The sequence below is a fragment of the Pongo pygmaeus genome, chromosome 11 (assembly GCF_028885625.2).
Source record: "Pongo pygmaeus isolate AG05252 chromosome 11, NHGRI_mPonPyg2-v2.0_pri, whole genome shotgun sequence".
In the NCBI taxonomy this organism is placed as follows: domain Eukaryota; kingdom Metazoa; phylum Chordata; class Mammalia; order Primates; family Hominidae; genus Pongo; species Pongo pygmaeus.
The window spans coordinates 72,900,830-72,915,709 of NC_072384.2; the positions used below are offsets into that span (position 1 = coordinate 72,900,830).

General features: G+C 42.6%; 1 pseudogene; it reads left to right on the forward strand.

The window, feature by feature from the left end:
* The first annotated feature begins 12,260 nt into the window (after positions 1-12,260).
* Positions 12,261-13,059, forward strand: LOC129031376 (small ribosomal subunit protein uS5-like; annotated as a pseudogene).
* The last annotated feature ends 1,821 nt before the right edge of the window (positions 13,060-14,880 follow it).

Below are 14,880 nucleotides of genomic sequence, written 5' to 3' on the forward strand. Positions count from 1 at the left end.
GCCTGTAATCCTAACACTTTGAGAGGCTGAGGTGGGAGGATTGCTTGAGACCAGGAGTTTGAGACCAGCCTGGGCAACATAATGAGACCTTGTCCCAACAAAAAAGAAAAAAATAAAAAACTCAGGAAGGCAGACTTTCCTTTCACACAGCCTTGCCCGAGAAAAGGAACAGCCTGCACTCATTTGCTGTTGAAATGATTAAGATGTCTGTATTGGCCAGGCGTGGTGGCTCACGCCTGTAATCCCAGCACTTTAGGAGACCAAGGCAGTTCAGTAGGCTGAGGCAGGAGAATCACTTGAACCTGAGAGGCAGAGGTTGCAGTGAGCCAAGATCACGCCATTGCACTCCAGCCTGGGCAACAAGACAAAACTCTGTTTCAAAAAAAAAAAAAAAAAAAAAGATGTGTGTATCTCTTAAGACAATACCCTTTCAATTTTAAATAACTAAAACTGTATTTAGTTCAGCTGCTTATAGTCATTTAGCAGCTGATTAAACGACTACCAAATCATAAATATTACTGCTAATTCCTGAATAATTTAGCTTTTGTCCTGCTTACACTTCTAATTTGTAAACCACCCATATTCTTAAAGACCTTTTCCCTCTCTAAATAATTAAGTCAATAAAATACTCCTTGGGCAGTGTTCATTTTGAGACTCTTCAAGACACCTGCTTTTCTTTTTCTTTCTCTCTCTCCTTTTTTTTTTTTTTTTTACAATTGTCTTCTAAGTCCATATCTAAAACTCTTTGGGCTAGAGCCCAAGGTCTCTCAAATCAGCCTGCTCCAACTTACCACTTTAACCCTACTATGTTTCGGTTTCCTCAACAGTATAAGATAATAATAGTACCTATCCTATCTCATGAGGTAAATTTCTTAGACCGGTGAAAGCTCATCATATAGTAAGTGGCTATTATTATTATTATAAAAGTGAAATATACTCCACTTAACATTTGCAAGTCCATCAGTCCATCAGAATGGCAAACTGCCTACATGAATGATTCTGTTTCATGACACCCATTGTTAGAAAATCCCTAAGTATGCATGCCAATGTCATAGGCAAGAGAACAGGCCATACATAGACAATCTCTAAGGTGATTTCTGCATGACCGTCGTTACTGGAAGTTGAGTGGCAGAACATTATTCTGTCTCATAAAGAAACTTGGTTTGGGGGTTTCCCATAAACTAGAGTAATAACTAGTTGATTCCATACCCAATCGAGTTTCAGTCCTCTCAGATGTGTTTGAATGCAGAGTCCCTTATTATTTTTTAATCTTGGGTTTCTTCTTCTTTATTCCAGCCTCCCTCAGTAGATGTCCCCACGTATAGGGAAGTACTTGAGGAAGATCAACAGAAGCCAACTCTGCAAGGGACACATCAAAATGATTCCCTGCCCATTAGCTAGAAACTTGCTGAGCTGATTGAACCCCACAAAGTTTTCAGATCATTGTTCCTCCCCTTCCTCCTGTGCGCAGTCACTCAAAACAAGGACCTCTGTGTGCACTGGCATTCGGTGACAGTTTTGTTATCAGGTTCAAGCAGTACTGCTGAGGATCAAACCTTTACCTTAATTTAAGCTCATGTTTTCCACAAACCCAACTCCAAAGTATCCTGGTAACACGCTTCAAAGATACTCCATCGAATTTTTACTTCCACAGCGATATGCCTTATGACCTAATTACCATTATTATTCTGAGCCAAAATAAGACAAATTGCTTTATTTGGTAATAGAGAGGGAAAAAAATCTGAGCTAGAAAGACCTCCTGACATGTCATAGCAATAAATTGAAAGAAAATAGCCATGCTCCCCTGAAGAAGATAGAGATCAACAGAAATCTTTTGTAATGGGCAACATACGATGTGGAAGAATTCTCTTTAATTTTTTATCCATTTTGTTTGTTTGTTTTGGAGACAGAGTCTTGCTCTGTTGCCCAGGCTGGAATGCAGTGGTGCAATCTCAGCTCACTGCAACCTCAAATTCCTGGGCTCAAGTGATCCTCTCCACTGAGCATCCCAAGTAGCTGGGACTACAGGCATACGTCACCATGCCCAGCTAATTTTTAAATTTTGTAGAGATGGGGTCTCCTTATGTTGCCCAAGCTGGTCTCAGGCTCCCAGCCTTAAGCGATCTCCCCACCTCAGTCTCCCAAAGTGCTGGCATTACAGGGGTGAGCTCTAATTTTTTATTATGATAAACTTCCAGAGCTCCAAGAATCACACCCTTGCTTGTGACAGGTTGGAGGTTATGTAGGAGGAGTTTTATATGTCTAAAGTTAATAAAAGTCTGCAGAGATTATATTTAACTATGTGTAAACATCTTGTGTGGAAAAACAGAATAGGCCTGATGTTAGACCCAGCTGAAAAGGACCAGAATGTTCTAACTGAAAACTGCAGGGACAGCCAAATGTCCATCTGCCTCTTCTTTAGGAGTTTACTAGCGTAGGCAACACCACCCGAATGACTTTCTGGGCTTTTCTGAGTATCCAGGCTCACAGAGAGTTTGACTTTTTTTTTCTCAAAAATTCTGTTAAACTCATGGTCCAACGTTTATATCCTAACATTTTATTTTAATACAGAATATGCAATCAAGCGTTAAAATAGTTGGCTTCTGTAGATTGGTCTTTTCTCACTACACAGTAGCTCTCTCTTCAGCAGAGTCATTGATACTATCCTTTGAATATCCAATAACTCCACAAAAATCAGAGGTACTAACAGACTTAATGCTTGTGGCACCCCCACAACTCATATGTTGAAATCCTAACCTCCAATGTGATGGTATTAGGAGGTGGGGCCTTTGGGAACTAACTAGGTCATGAGGGTGGCTACCTCATGGATGGGATTGGTGCCAGGCCTGTAATCCCAGCACTTAGGGAGGCCGAGGCGAGCGGATTGCCTGAGCTCGGGAGTTCGAGACCAGCCTGGGCAACACGGTGAAATCTCATCTCTACTAAAATACAAAAAATTAGCCGGGTGTGGTGGCGCGCGCCTATAATCCCAGCTACTTGGGAGGCTGAGGCAGGAGAATTGCTTGAATCCGGGAGGCGGAGGTTGCAGTGAGCCAAGATCGTACCACTGCACTCCAGCCTGGGCAACAGAGTGAGACTCCATCTCCAAAAAAAAAAAAGGAACCCTAGAGGGCTCTCTTGCCCTGTTTCTTCCATGAGAGGATATAATATTGAAGAGGGTACTCACCAGAACCCAACCATGCTGGCACCTGACCTTGGACTTCCAGCCTCCCAGATTCTGAGAGAGAAGTTTCTATTGTTTATAGGCCACCGACTAAGACAGGCACAGGGCCCCTGACACTATCGACATGACTGAAGTGATGACAGGCACAGGGCCCCTGACACTATTGACATGAGTGAAGTGACGATGATTGAGGATAAAACCATGAATGCCACACTCAGTTCAGCCCACTCTTTTCTCACTACCACATATCAAAACACAAACAAAACATGTGCTTAATCATGTAAAATACATTTAAACATTTTGATACATTGATTGCCTTATTCTAGGATGTTAGAGAGATTTCTTAGCCAGGTGACCTGGTTTCCATTCCTAGCTCTGCAAATTATCTATGTGACCATGGGCAAATGACTTACCCGCTCTGTGTTACAGTTATTAGTCTATTTAGTCGTTTAACAAATCTTTCATTATGGTTTCATTTGTACAGAGTGTGGTGCTAGAAATGGATACAGAAATGATCAAGATTTCCCTACATCTGTCCTCCAACTCTTCTATTGTAGTTTTCATTTCCACAATTTTATTTTTTATTTTGAAGACCTTTTCTTATGTTGTTTTCTGAATATTCCTTCTTTAATATTCTTGTTTAATATCATCTTATCTCTCTGAGCATACAGATGCAGTCTTTTTTTTTTTTTTTTTTTTGAGGCAGATTCTTGCTCTGTTGCCAAGCTGGAGTGCAGTGGTGGATCTCGGTTCACTGCAACCTCCACCTCCCGGGTTCAAGCGATTCTCCTGCCTCAGCCTTCCAAGTAGCTGGAACTACAGGCGTGTACCACCAAACCCAGCTAATTTTTGTATTTTTAGTAGAGACGGGGTTTCACCATGTTTGCCAGGATGGTCTCAATCTCTTCACCTCGTGATCCACCCACCTCAGCCACCCAAAATGCTGGGATTACAGGCATGAGCCCCTGCGCCCAGCCATTTTTTTTAAAAAATAGAGATGGGGTCTCGCCATGTGGTCCAGGCTGGTCTCTAGCTCCTGGGCTCAAGCAATCCTCCTGCCTCGGTATCCTAAAGTGCTGGAATTATAGGCATACACCACAACGCCCAGCTGCAGTCTCTTTTCTTTTTTGAATTTTTTTTTGAGATGGAGTTTTGCTCTTGTCGCCCAGGCTGGAGTGCAATGGCGCCATCTCAGCTCACTGCAACCTCTGCCTCCTGGGTTCAAGCGATTCTCCTGCCTCAGCCTCCTGAATAGCTGGGATTACAGATGCCCACCACCAAGCCCAGCTAATTTTTGTGTTTTTAGTAGAGACTATGTTTCACCATGTTGGCCAGGCTGGTCTCGAACTCCTGACATCAGGTATCCACCCCCCTCAGTCTCCCAAAGTGCTCGGATTACAGGCGTGAGCCATTGAGCCCTGCCTTTTTTTTTTTTATGTTTATTTTTTTTCCCTCTGGAGTCTCTGTTTTGTCTAAGTTGCTTTTTCTCCATTTTTTTGTGGGGTTTTTTTTCTGTTTTTGTTTTTTATATTCCTTGCAATCCTCCAATATCATCTTTTAGACTGAGGATGAGAGGCTGATGGAAGCTCTCAACACATGAGTATGGCTTATCAATTTTTATCTCACCACAGAGCAGTGGTTTTCAAAATGCTTTGATCAAGTCAACAGTAAGAAATGTATTTTACATGATAACCCTGTGTATGTGAATGTGTGTGCGTGCATCTTAGAAAAGCTTCACCATACTTTTTTCACAATACTTCACCAATACTTCCCTTTATTATTGTGATATAATCTGATACATTTTTTTCTATTGTATGGACAAAACATACTAAATTTATTTCATGACCCAGTAATGTGTGGTCACCTCTAGAGAGAGGGCCTGTTTTCCTGAGGAATCCCAGATCAGATCTCTCTCTTGGAATTATCAGAGAGGTACCCAAAAGATATTTTTCCTTTTTTCCTGCCTGGAAAATACTTGCCTAGTGGCTAGAAGTCTGGAAGCCAAACTGGGTAGAAGCTGGAGCTTTGATATTTGAAAAGTGAACTGTCATTATCACCTCTTTTCAAGTGTGGAGTCCCTCACTTCAGAGACCCTTATCTTATCTTGTAAAGATGACAGACCTCTAGTCTTGTGAATGAGGGGCAGCCACTCAGCAGCTGCAGAGTAGGAGGGAGTTGGGGCTCCATCTCCTCCTTAAAACGAATTTCAGGGCCAGGCATGGTGGCTCTCACCTGTAATCCTAGCACTTTGGGAGGCGGAGGTGGGCGGATCTTGAGGTCATGAGATAGACACCATCCTGGCTAACATGGTGAAACCCTGTCTCTACTAAAAATACAACAAATTAGCCAGGTGTGGTGGTTGGCACCTGTAGTCCCAGCTACTTGGGAGGCTGAGGCAGGAGAATGGTGTGAACCCAGGAGACAGAGCTTGCAGTGAGCCAAGATCATGCCACTGCACTCCAGCCTGGGTGACAGAGTGAGACTCCATCTCAGAAAAGAAAAAAACGAATTTCAGGCCAAACATGGTGGTTCACACCTGTAATCTTAGCACATTAGAAGGCCGAGGCAGGCAGATCACTTGAGTGCAAGACTTCAAGACAAGTTTTACAGTTTCACCAATGCACCACAATGTAGTAGTCTCTCATTGTGAGGTATCACTCGGAATTTTTTCTCTCATGACCAAGAAATTTAAGAAGTGTGGTCACAAAGGATGAGGTTGGAGCGAACGTTTAATAAGCGAAAAAAGAAAGCTCTCTGCCATGGAGAGGGGGTCCAGAAGAGGGTAGCCATTTTAACAGTTGAATGTAAAGGCTTTTATAAGAAACTGATGAGGGCTTGGCATCTCATTTGCATAAGGAACAAACTTCTGCTAGCTGCACCCTGTCTTCCTAGTGCACATGTAGGTCCTTAGCTTGAGTCACTCCATATTGCTTTGTTCCCCTTACTGTGCCTGTGTCAGGGGACAGAATTTTCCATTACAGGCATGTCCAGGCAAGTCACCTGTGTAGGCTTTCTTATCTGTGTGGCTGTGGGCATATCTTAGGCAAGCCCTCCTATGCAGGTTCCCTTATTTGTGCTTGCAGGCTGTTCTCCCGTTTGAAATAATTCAACTGAGGACCCACCTAACTGCCTGCCTAATCAGTTTCTTCCTTTTTACTCTTTCATCTCCCCCCTCAGGAGTGGAGACCCTAAGCACTGTTAGGGAGATGGAGCAACAATCCTTCTGGCTGCTTCCTGCTACAGAGTAGCTTTGTGTGGGGAACAGCAGCTATGATTCCTCCTAGGGCTGGTCTGAGAGTCCTTGGAAGAAAGGCGTGTCCATGTGTGATTTCATTTGCATTACGATTTGGAGCTTGATAGCCTTTAGGTAAGAAGAAACAATTTGGGTTATTACAGGACATGTATTAAAATGAAACAAGGTGGGGGCGAGGTAAGAACAGCTTAAAAATCCCAAGGCTGCCAACACGCCCAGATAAGTAGTGGTTATAGTTATGCTTGCTAAGATTTAGGTGCATGAGGCTTGGCTTTGGTTAACTTCCTTAGTTTTATTTTCCCAAATAAAGAAATCTCTGAGTAATGGACACCCTATTTACTCCCATCACCTTGCAGGATTTGCACAATAATTACCCAGAACTAAAATATTGATCCAGATTTTTACATTAACCATCCCTTTTTGTTTCTTCTGAGATGCTGGTTGGTTTATATGAATAAGCCGGGTTAGTCTAAAATGTAGGCAAGAACTTTAAGGCAACTAATGAAATTAGAATTTAATGACAAACATGTAAGACATTTTGAAACATAATTTTTCTCTTTCCAGTCCTCATTTTTGTTAAAAACAAATCATGATAGAAACTTTAGTTTTATACTTGGTCTGATTATTTACATAAAGTGAAATAAGAATAATTATTTTTACATAGGCTTTTTAAATTGGCTTTGATGGGACTTGTGGAATTTCAGATAGGACTTTTTAACCTCCAAGTCCAGCCACGGGTTTATACCCTCAAATACCTATGAGTTAGGTGAATTCTTCTCTTCTTAAGGTCCCAAGAATATGGGGTTCCTGGGCCTGTTAGAAAGTGACATTCTTTACTCACCACAGGTTAGGAACCCTGTACGGGGAATGTATAGACAAGCTATGAAGCCAGTTTCCCCAAGGGGCTTTTATTGGCTCTGTAAGCCAAGCTTGATTCCTTAAAGGGAAGCATACCCTTCCAGTCAAAGTCTTAGTAAAACAACTAGTTTCTGCAATTGTGTCCTGTTGTAAAAGAAAATGGATTGTTATTGCACTGAGGCAAACAACTACATTGCCGTAAGTTAAGAATACTCAGTTTCCAAATTCTGGAGAAGCCAGGCAGAAAGAAGCAAGCATGCTCCAAATTTTGTTTACAGGAGTATGCCTTATGTAATTATGAAAGGCTATAAATAGCTTAAGATAAGTTTCCTTGACTCTGAAAAACAAAACAAGGATCAGCAACATTTTGAGCAAAAACTTTAAAAAGTCCGTTTTTTTAACTATTGTTTTGCTTGATATTCATGAACATTTCAGCTCTTCATGGGTCCTGAGCACTTTTCCTTTATTCCAATGTCATAATCTACAAACCAATTAGAAACTTGCATTTGAGAGCACCTCTCAAAGTCCTATAGCTGATTATGAACCAATCTTTGAAGAGGATTAAAATAAGATAACAATTATCTATGAATGATGAAATGTCCAGGGTAGTTACAGTCAAGAACACAATTGACAAAGAAATTTGGTTATTTCTGTGGTTTACAATAACTTAACATAAAAACCTTGATTATGATTGTTGGTATACACTCAGACATTAGAATTTTTGAAATCCTGTACAATTTTTGAATGTATATTAATATTACTCACTAAAATATAACCTTAAGAAGAGTAAACATCGTTTTGGAAACCCCATGTACCTAAACATGTTAGATAACCCTGTTTACCTCTCTTCTGGATGCTTCAGGGGCCCTCTGTAGCATCCAAAAGCTAGAGGTCAGGAAAGACAATTCTGAAACTGAAATTCAAAATGGGCAAAATTCCCAAAACTGATTTTGAGAAGCCTCTTAAATAGGTTAGAGATTTAAAACACTTGATGTTATGAAATAGAATTCCAGATTACTATAAGTTATTTATTTGCCAAAATAATGACTCAAAAATTTTAAAAGGCAAAAACCTTTCATTAGCCTTTACTATTACATGAAAATCCTGTTCAAAGACAAATTTCACCCTTGCATTAGTTTATTAATGTTAACCTCATTTTTTAAATGAAAACTTACAGACAATTTCATCTAATCTTAATCAGTTTAACCATGAGGTGAGACTCTCATAAACTTTCTATAACCCTTTACAAACTCTGCTAAAGAGCAGATTATCTTCTTTTTTTTTTTTTTTGAGATGGAGTCTCGCTCTGTCACCCAGGCTGGAGTGCAGTGGCGAGATCTCAGCTCACTGCAAGCTCCACCTCCTGGGTTCACGCCACTCTCCTGCCTCAGCCTCCTGAGTAGCTGGGACTACAGGCGCCCACCACTTCGCCTGGCTAATTTTTTGTATTTAGTAGAGATAGGGTTTCACCATGTTAGCCAGGATGATCTCGATCTCCTGATCTCATGATCCACCTGCCTCAGCCTCCCAAAATGCTGGGATTACAGGCATGAGCCACTGCACCCGGCCCAGAGCAGATTAGCTTCTTAAAAAAACCTTGGCCTGGCATGGTGGCTCAGGCCTATAATCCCAGCACTTTAGGAGGCCAAGTCAGGTGGATCATGAGGTCAAGAGATCAAGACCATCCTGGCCAACATGGTGAAACCCCATCTCTACTAAAAATACCAAAAAAAAGCTGAGCATGGTGATGGGCGCCTGTAGTCCTCAGGAGGCTGAGGCAAGAGAATCACTTGAACCTGGGAGGCAGAGGTTCCAGTGAGCCAAGATTGTGCCACTGCACTCCAGCCTGGGCAAAAGAGTGAGACTCCATCTCAAAAAGAAAAAAGAAGGCTGGGCGCAGTGGCTCATACCTATAATCCCAGCACTTTGGGAGGCCAAGGCAGGTGGATCACGAGGTCAGGAGATCCAGACCATCCTGGCTAACATGGTGAAACCCCATCTCTACTAAAAAATACAAAAAATTAGCTGGGCATGGTGGCGGCCACCTGTAGTCCCAGCTACTTGGGAGGCTGAGGCAGGAGAACGGCATGAACCGGGAGGCGGATCTTGCAGTGGGCAACAAAGCGAGACTCTGTCTCAAAAAAAGCGAGACTCTGGGCAACAAAGCAAGACTCTGTCTCAAAAAAAAAAAAAAAAAAGAAAAGAAAAAGGAAAAGAAGAAAAGAAAACCTTGTTGGGCTTTTATTTCAATGCTTAATTTACAGAAAAATTTAATACCCTTTTAACTTTAGCTAATGTCCACATAGAATTTCTACAGTATCTCCACAACTTGTTTAAACCTTCAGCTTTATCTTATCTGATTCAAAACCATCCCTTAACCCTAGGCAAATATATATTTCCATGCCTTCTTATAATCTTTTACTAAAAACACATTTTACTATTTTTATACATCTTGCATGTAAATCTATTTTCAGTAGTCTCAATTACATGTTATAATTGTAACTCTTAGCAATTTTAAATTTTAATGTGAACCTGGTAAGTTATTTTAATGATGTACTAGGCACAGATAGAATCTGAACCTAGTATCTGACTTGCATAATTTAGACCATCTATTTATATTTTGAACACATTTGTATTTTGCCAATAATCCTTAAGACTGTTTTTGTTTCTCAGAGATTAAAGTTATGTGAACCAAGAAGCATTACAGCTTTTACTTTTTATTTAAAAAAAAAAATTTGAACTAAGCACTTATTTTTCTTTAAGCCAATTAATTACAGCTCTTTTTGTAGACATCACATGCAACACATATATAACTACACCAAAAAACAGAAGCAGATCTAGTAGTTATAAGATATTCATTTGCCAATTTTTAAATTGGATTTTTGGTCTCCGGGTGGGCCCCTTTAAGAGCAGGGATAGGAAAACATGCAGTTTTTAGGGCCTAGTAAACAGGCATAGCTGGAGGACAGAAACAGATTTGGAGAAGGATCTATTTGCCTCTAATTCCTGGGGCTCCAGGAGGAAAACAAAGATTTCTCCCAAAATGGAATCTATGGCACCTTTTCTGTTTTTCCCAAGGAGTCCCAAGCCACCAGAAGTTATCTTGGGGCCTCTCATGTGTGCATTAAGAGTGGTAAGAAGCTGGTTGCAATGGCTCATGCCTGTAATACCAGCACCTTGGGAGGCCGAGGTGGGTAGATCACATGAGGTCAGGAGTTCAAGACCAGCCTGGCCAACATGGTAAAACCTCATCTCTACTAAAAATACAAAAATCAGCTGGGTGTGGTGGTGAGTGCCTGTAATCTCAGCTACTCAGGAGGCTGAGGCAGGAGAATTGCTTGAACCAAGGAAGTGGAGGCTGCAGTGAGCTGAGATCGTGCTACTGCACTGTAGCCTAGGTGACAGAGTGAGACTGTATCTCAAAAAAAAAAAAAAAAAAAAAAAAAAAACAGTGGCAAGACAAAATGGAGAAAAAGAATTCAGGTGACTGAAAAAAACCCTTTTTCCAGAAAAACAAGATCCAAGAAGAGAAAAACAAAGGCCTTTTAAATATACCTATAACTTAGATATCCACTTTTAATTAAACTGAGCACTCTTTAAGAAAATCCTTTTAAATCCCTTGTTATCCAACTTTAGCCACACCAAGTGGTTAGTATTTCTGGCTTTTGAGCTTTACCAAAAGTAACCTCACAGGTGAAAACAACAAGCCTCAATTAAGATTATGATTTAACCACAAGTGTATGAGGTATTTTCAAAGTGCGGTAAGCAGTTCTTACAAAATATAGAACCTTTAAAGATAACTCAGGGAAAGGCAGATTTAAGAAAAAAGGTAAATGTTGTTCATAGAGGAGAAGAGAATCAGAAAATGGCAAAAGTCACACAGATATTAACCCAAAAGTGCTCATTCCTCAAGTCAGGATTGAACTCAGGCCACCATTGTAAAACAGCAGAGGCCAAAACAAAGTACTGCCACATGGTTACAGGTCACCCCAAGGACGTAAAACAAGATGGAGGTCTGCAGCAAAATTTGTTACTGACCAGCTTACCAGGCTGGGTGGAACAGCAGGCTTATGGAGTCCCAGGCCTGCATTCCATTTTGAGGTATCCCTCTCTCTGCCTTTTTCTTGTGTTTCCTCTCCTTTTCCTGGGCCTCCTCTTGGTCCCTATTATAAAAGACCAAGGCGGGTACCGTTAGGAGGTTTTCTATGGTGCTGTGTGATCCAATAGCCTGTTTCTGCAGCTTCCTTCTGATATCAGGGGCCACCTGAGTAAATCTGTCTTTCAAGATTTGCTGTCCCTCAATTGAATTAGGAGATAGGTGTGTTTTACCAAGGCTTCTCTGAGCCTTTCTAAAAAGGCTGAGGGATTTTCGTCTAGCTTTTGATCTATCATGGATAGCTTAGAGTAGTTGAGGGGTTTGGCTCTGGTCCTCTGTAAGCCCTCTAATATACACATCTGAAAGTGTTTTCTTTTCACTCATCTATGGGATCACTAGTGTTCCAATTAGAGGTTTCAAGGGGCACTGCCTCTCTTCCTACTGAGAATGGGGATTTTGCCTCTTTCTCACTCTCTTTCCCCTTTTGACTGGCTTTCTTTTTTGAATGGCTAGAGGAAATATGTTATTCATCTCCAAATTTCTCTGCTACCTGTAGGGCTGCCTGTTTCTCAGCAGCAGTTAGAGTTTGATTTAAGAGTAACATAACATCCTTCCAGGAGAGTTTAAATAGTTGGGTTAAATAGTTGGAAGATCCTATATATGTGTTGGGGCTTGCCCAAAGTGAACTTCAGGATCTGAGGTTACACCAGGTTACATCCAGGCTATGCTCAAGGGGAGTGCAGGCTTGAAGATGGGTTCTTGCCCATCTAGAAAAGAGAGAAGGAACTTCTCCAAGAAAACACCAAATGGCAGATGATGCTGGTGCAGGAGTAGGGGGCCGGAGGCCCTGGGGGCCTGGGATGGGGAACCATGGTGGCTTCCACAGAGGCTTTGGTAGTGGCATCCAGCAGCAGGGTTGTGGTTGTGGACGGGGCCAGGGCCAAGGCCGTGGAGTTCACGGAGGCAAGGCCAAGTATAAGGAGTGGATGGCTGTCACCAAGCTGGGCCGCCTGGTCAAGGACATCAAGATCAAGTCCCTGCCCATCAAGGAATCTGAGATCATTTGACTTTTTCAAAACCTCATCCTCGCTCAAGGACGAGGTTTTGAAAATTATGCTCGTGCAGAAACAGACCCGTACCAGCCAGTGTACCAGGTTCAAGGCGTTTGTTGCCACTGGGGACTACAATGGCCACGTCAGTCTGGGTATTAAGTGCTCCAAGGAGGTGGCCACTGCCATCCGTGGGGCTATCATCCTGGCCAAGCTCTCCATTGTCCCTGCGTGCAGAGGCTACTGGGGGAACAAAATCAGCAAGCCCCACACCATCCCTTGCAAGGTGACAGGCTGCTGTGGCTCTGTGCTGGTGTGCCTCATTTCTGTGCCCAGGGGCACTGGCATTGTCTTGGCCCCTGTGCCCAAGAAGCTACTCATGATGACTGGTATCAATGACTGCTGCACCTCAGCCAGGGGCTGCACTGCCACCCTGGGCAACTTTGCCAAGGCCACCTTTGATGCCATCTCTAAGACCTACAGCTACCTGACCCCCAACCTCTGGAAGGAGACTGTATTCACCAAGTCTCCCTATCAGGAATTCACTGACCACTCCATCAAGACCCACACCAGAGTCTCCGTGCAGAGGACCCAGGATCCAGCTATGGCTACAACATAGGGTTTTTATACAAGAAAAATAAAGTGAATTGAGCCCGAAAGAAAAAAAGAAAAGAGGGGAGGAGAAGGTGTCCGTTAGTCTTCCTCCTCCTTTCAGAGTGACCCAGAGTGGAGAGAAAGATAGAAAGGGTGCCCCATTTCTCCTCTTTCATCGCATCTCCTCAGGGTCCCAGCAACCATCATAGATGCCACCCATAGATGCAAGCATGACCTTCACCCATGGATCTAGAGGAGCTAGTTGGCAAGAGTAGTCATGTTTACCTGTATGAGGCCCTAGCTCTCCACCCTGCTGGTTTCCCAGACCCACATGACCCATAAGGCTCCCAGGGTACCCCAGGGGCCGAGGAGAGATTGCAAAATAGTTGAATTTGGGCAAGACCCTTTAAAGGAGGGAGTGTCTTAACTCTATCCATACATCCTCTTACTACTGCCCGGGCAAAGTTATGAATTCCTAGAGAATGGGACCAATTGACTTCTAAACATAAGATCCGTTTCTCACTTAGATGCCAATGTAGCTGGATGCAGAACAGATGTCTCAAAATAATGTAAGAATTGAATGCCTGTCCTCCCTCTGATAGGGATAGCACTGAGGCTAAAATCTGTCTTGCCAAGATGGCTTCCTCCCAGCTGCTGAAAGGGGAGATTTTCTGCTTACAAATAGGGCACCGGGCCTTATCACTGAGAGAGGGACGTAAGAGGGAAAGGAATCAGGGAACTAGAGGTTCTGGAAGGGCTGACAAGGCTCCCCATGGAGAAGAATCCCACCCCACTAGGTGGCACTGGAGTGCTTAAAATGTCGGAAAAAAACTCTGACTCCAGATTCTTTCCAAGCAGATGTTAGAAAGAGAAGTTTGGGGCTTAATAGGATGTCCCCACAACATGCCTACTAGCAGGAAAAAATTAACTTGTCCTATAGAGGAACTGCTTAAATTAACTGGGGAATGCTGAGCTCTTACATGGGAAAAAAAAATGGAGCAGAGGGTATTCACTCGGGGTGAAATATCCGCACATACAGTGCCAGGAACGCCTATCACTGGGGGACAAAAAGGCCCTTACTAGGTGAAAGTTTAGATTGAAATCTTGAAATCCCCCCATCTCAAGGAAATCACAGAAGCAGCAATTTTTTAAAATTTACATTCCTGGTTACTAAGGCACCTGCTAACTTTACCCAACAAGATTATCTCCCAGGCTGTAAAAAATCCCTCAACGTAGCACATAAAGAAGGGATAGGAGATATGATAGCTGTGAAAAGAAAAGAAAAGAAATTCAATAGAAAAGTCTGGAAGTCTTGATGCCAACACCCTGATGGGCTGTTGGGGGCCAGAGGTAGTCCGGGGGCCAGAGGTAGTCCAGGGGCCAGAGGTTGTCCAGGGGCCTATAGCCTTGGCCAGATGCCTTCAGTTGCCCCAGGACCTCCTTCCAAAGGAAACTGGATTGGAACAGAGCCAACATTCCCACCATGTGAGGCCAATAGGGGATTGAGAAAGTCCTCTCCAGCAAGCCTGACCCCTGAGTTTTATAAGGATGGCAGCCACTCTAAAAGCTTTTAACTGGCTGAAGGGCCCAGTGTTTTGTTTAATTAAAAAAAACTGAAGGCAAGAAGCCCCCAGACAAAAATGAAGAATCAGAGGTCCCTCCTACCCAACTTTCCAATGTTTCCTTTCCCTGCCAATGCACTAAAATGTTACAGTTTTGCCAATGCACCACAATGTTACTGTTTTGCCAATGCACTGCAATGTAGCAGTTTCTCATTGCCAGGTATCACCTGCATTTCTTTGTTTCACAACCAAGAAAATTAAGGAGTCTGGACACAAAGGGTGAA